This window comes from Stegostoma tigrinum, chromosome 3 (assembly GCF_030684315.1).
Source record: "Stegostoma tigrinum isolate sSteTig4 chromosome 3, sSteTig4.hap1, whole genome shotgun sequence".
In the NCBI taxonomy this organism is placed as follows: domain Eukaryota; kingdom Metazoa; phylum Chordata; class Chondrichthyes; order Orectolobiformes; family Stegostomatidae; genus Stegostoma; species Stegostoma tigrinum.
In genome coordinates, this window is record NC_081356.1 from 30,450,875 (window position 1) to 30,456,201 (window position 5,327).

A 5,327-nucleotide genomic window follows, 5' to 3' on the forward strand; every position below is an offset into this window, starting at 1 on the left:
CACAAAAGCTGACGTTTCGGGCCTAGACCGTCTATGCCCGAAATGTCAGCTTTTGTGCTCCTGAGATGCTGCTGGGCCTGCTGTGTTCATCCACCCTCACATTTTATTATCGAGGAACTTTTGCTGTTGGCAACATTCATCATACCTTTTGGATAGTACAAATTCCTACACCTACCTTTTGGCCTTAAAGTGAGTCAGGATGCAAGCAGAAAAGTAGACAATGCATCCTGAGGATATGAAAGGATCAGTTGGGGCAGGTGATAATATCCAGATTTATGATATGAATGAGAAAGATCATGAGACCATGTGAAAGCTGGGATGGTGTGAATAAAACACAGGCATATGCATATTTAAGTTTAAAGAATGTCAGTTGTTCAGACTGGTGTGCACATTTGATGGAATCTAGCCAAGTCCCAAGAAAACCACAGGCATCTCTAAGATGGAAGCTACCAGAGACAAGAAAGAATTGAGAAGTTTTGTTGGTTTGAGAATTCTTTCATACCTCGTGCATGACTACGCAGCAAATCTGTGACAGCTCATGAAAGAAGATATTGAGTACTAGCAATGAATCAGATAAGAAGTTGGAAAAGGTCTCTTGCCCCAAAGCTGTTCTTTTGTTCCCTCTTTTCCCAGGCACCCCACCCTAAATTGGCTTCTTTGGTGCTTCCTCATATTACTTTGTTGAAGATGGGGAACAAGGATAGTCCAGGACATTATAGTTTGGTCAGCCTTGCATCTTTGGTAGGGAAACTGTTGGAGAAAATTCCTAAGTTTACTCGCATTTAGAAAGGAATGGACTTTTTAGAGATAATCAGCATGTGCAGGGAGATCGTGTCTGTTTGAGGATGTGACAAAGATGATTAAGGGTAGGGCATTGTTTACAAGATGTTATATACATGGAATTTAGTAAAGCATTTGACAGTGTCCCTTATGGTAGGCTGCTTCAGAAGATGGGATCCATGATGAATTAATAAGTTGGATACAAAATTAGCTTGGTCATAGAAGATAGAGGATATATAGGTATGTTTTTTTGACTGGAGGTCTGTCCATTGGTGTTTCACAAGGATCAGTGCTGGAACCTCTGTTTTAATATATTATAAATTATTTGGCTGAAAACATAGGTAGTCCAATTGTAGTTCTGCAGTTGACTCCAAAATTGGAGTCATGAATGGTATGGAATATTGTCAAGGGATACAGCAGGATATCGATCAGTCAGTATGTTGGGTGGAGAATGGCAGAGTTTAATCAGGCAAGTATAGGTTGATACAGTTTGGGAGGTCAAATACGGGAAGAACATAAACAATAAGTGGCAGGACCCTTAAGATCCTTGATATACAGAATGATCTTGGTCTATAGCAAGTCCATTGCTCTCTGAAAGTAGCAACACAAGTGGATAAGGTGGTAAAGAAGGCATACAGCATGTTTAGATAGTAGGAACTGCCGATGCTGGAGAATCTGAGATAACAAAGTATAGGGCTGGATGAACACAGCAGGCCACGCAGCATCAGAGGAGCAGGAAGTCTGACATTTCAGGCCTGTACCCTTCTTTAGAAATGGGGGAGAGGAAGGGGATTGTGAAATAAATAGAGAGAGAGGGGGAGGCAGGTGGAAGGTGGAGAAAGGAGCAGATAGGTGGCCACGAGATGGACAGGACAAGGAGGCGGGGATAGAGCCAGTAAAGGTGAGTGTAGATGGGGAATTAGGGTGTGGACTGGTCAATCCAGGGAAGATGGAAAGGTCAAGGTGGTAGGGATGAAGCTGGAAGGTAGGAGGTGGGGGTTGGTCAGTGAGGTGGGAGGAGCGGATAGATGGGAGAAAAGATGGACAGATCAAGGAGGCAGGGACAAGTTTGGCTGGTCTTGGGATTGGTCGGGGGTGGGGAGATTTTCAAGCTTATGAAGTCCACATTGAGGCCATTGGGCTGCAGAATTCCTGAGCAAAATATGAGGTGCTGTTCCTGCAATTTTTGGGTGGCATCATTGTGGCACTGGAGAAGGCCCAAGATGGTTGTCTGTCTGTTTCCATGTCTGGCAATGGAACAGTCCCTCTTCCCCATCCCCACCACTTCCTCCGTTATATTGATGACTGTATCGGCGCTGCCTCATGCTCCCACGAAGAGCTTGAACAGTTCATCTGCTTCGCTAGCACCTTCCACCCCAACCTTAAGTTCACCAGGACCATCTCTAATACCTCTCTCTCCTTTCTGGATCTCTCTGTTTCCATCTCCAGCAAATCTATTGTGCTCCTGAGATGCTGCTTGGCCTGCTGTGTTCATCCAGCCTCACATTTTATTATCTTGGAATTCTCCAGCATCTGCAGTTCCCATTATCTCTCTCTATTTCAAGCCTACTGACTCCCAAAGCTACCTAGAATACACCTCCTCTCATCCACCTTCCTGCAAGAATGCCATCACCAATTCCCAATTACTTCGCCTCCGCCACAACTGCTCCCAAGATGAGGCATTCCACTCCCAGACATCCCAGATGTCCTCATTCTTCAAGGACCACAACTTCCCCTCCACAATGGTTGAAAACACCCTTGACCGCATCTCTCGTGTTTCCTGCAAATCATCACTCACACCCCCTCCCTGCAACAAAAAAAAACAGAATCCCCCTCGTCCTCTCATACCATCCCACCAACCTCTGGATTCAACGCATCATCCTCCGCCACTTGCAATCTGACCCCACCAACAAGGGCATTTTATCCCTCCTCACCCATATCTGCCTTCCAGAGGGACTGCTCTCTCCATGACTCCCTTGTCCACTCCACACTCCCCACTAGCCTCACCACCCCCGGCACTTTTCCCTGCAACTGCAGGAAGTACTACATCTGCCCCTACACCACCCCCTTACCCCCATCCCAGGCTCAAGAAAACCTTCCACATTAAACAGCTGTTCACCTGCACATCTGCCAATGTAGTATATTGTATCTGCAGTTCCCCATGTGGCTTCCTCTACATTGGGGAAACCAAGTGGCTTGGAGATTGCTTTGTGGAACACCTATGCTCAGTTCATGACAAACGACTGCACCTCCCAGTCGCGAACTACTTCAACTCCCCTTCCCACTCCTTGGACGACATGTCCATCCTGGGCTTCCTCTAGTGCCACAACGATGCCACTCGAAGGTTGCGGAAACAGCACCTCATATTTTGCTTGGAAACCTTACAGCCCAATGGTATCAATGTGGACTTCACAAGCCTCAAAATCTCCCCCACCCCTGACCACATCCCAAAACCAACCCAGCTTGTCCCCGCCTCTCTAACCTGTCTGTCCTTTCTCCTACCTATCCTCTCCTCCCACCCCAACCCCCACCCCTACCACCACCTCTTACCTACCAGCCTCATACCCGCCTCCTTGACCTGACCGTCTTCCCTGGATAGGCCAATCTCCACCCTAACTCTCCATCTACACTCACCTTGACTGGCTCCATCCCCGCCTCCTTGACCTGTCTGTTCCGTCTCCACCTATCTGCTCCTTTATTCATCTTCCATCCGCTTCCTCCTCTTTCTCTATTTATTTCAGAATCCCCTTCCCCTCCCCCATTTCTGAAGAAGGGTCCAGACAAAAAATGTCAGCTTTTCTGCTCCTCTGATGCTGCTTGGCCTGCTGTGTTCATCCAGCTCTACACATTGTCATCTCATACAGCATGCTTGCCTTCATCACTTGGGGCATTGAGTATAAAATTGGCAAGTCATGTTGCAGCTGTATAAAACGTTAGACTGGCCACATTTGGAGTAATGTGTGCTGTTCTAGTTGCCACATTACAAGAAAGATGTGGAGACTTTTGGAGAAGGTGCAAAAGATGTTTACCAGGATGTTGCCTCAATTGGAGAGTGTATTAGATGAAGGAGAGGTTGGACAAACCTGTTTTTGCTAAAACATTGGAAGCTGAGAGGTGACCCGATAGAAGAATGTAAAATTATGAATAGTGTGGATAGTCAGAGTCTTTTTCTCAGAGTGCAAATGTCAAATACTAGGTGATATGGGTTCAAGGTGAGAGAGAAAAACTGTAAAGGAAACATGTGAAACAAGTTTTTTTTTTACACAGATGGTGTCAGGTGCTTGGAACAGACTGCTGGTGGAGGTAGTAGAAGCAGATACAGTAGCAATGTTTAAGAAACATTTGGACAACCATATGAACAGGCAGAGAATAAAGGGATACGGACGATGTACAGGTAGTTGGGATTGGTTTACACTGACATCATGGTCAGTGCAGATATACTGGGTGAAGGGTGTATTCTTGTGCTGTACTGTTCTAGTTCTATATTTGATCAGCTATTGTTCCAAACCCAAAAGACAGACCTACAAGTCCACCCATGGCTACTATAAGCCAGAAAGTGGAGAAAAGTAAGCATCATACTGCTGTGGGAAGTTAGGACTCCCCTGAGGTTGTCAAAGGACTGAGAAAATCTTGTTGAAAAAGGTGAGAATTGGATCAACAAAGAAAGTCACCATAAGAGTGGGGACATGTTCTGTAGTCAACATTCCTGCAAGATTACCGTGGCACCATGATTGGCCAGGCAATTTATGAAACAGCAAATCACGCTTTGGCCAAGTTCAGAAGAGGGTCCAACAACTGGGAGTATTTAAAGTTTATAAAGATCTTCCTGAATCATTCTTGCACAATGCAGTGCAGCATAATCTAATACCTTGGGTTATATAGGACAGACTGGACTCAAGGATGCCCATTTTACATCTGAAAAACAGACACTGCCTAATTGAGGCTCCAGACCCAATTTCTTTTCTGGACAAGTGTATCCCCATGGACATTCCTATTGTAAACTGTGGACATTTCACAGCTAAGAGTTTTTAATTTGGCTTATGTGTTAGCAGCAACACAATATTTTCTGGTATTTCCTCCAAAATTAGTGACATCCTGGTAAACATCTTTTGCACCTTCTCCAAAAGACTCCACATCTTTCTTGTAATGTGGCAACTAGAACAGCACACATTACTCCAAATGTGGCCAATCTAACATTTTATACAGCTGCAACATGACTTGCCAATTTTACACTCAATGCCCCAAGTGATGAAGGCAAGCTGTATGAGATGACAATGTGTAGAGCTGGATGAACACAGCAGGCCAAGCAGCATCAGAGGAGCAGAAAAGCTAATTTACATTTCTAACTTCACTATACATAATGAACAGATAATAGCTTGCCATATTTCAATTCGCATACAGACATCTGCACTAATCTTGCCATCACACACTTACGCGTGTACATGCGCGTATACACACACACACACATGTTTGGAAACAGGTGATCAAAGCTGGAAGTGGCTACTTAACATTTTGGGTCATTATTTTACAATTCATATAAACATAAA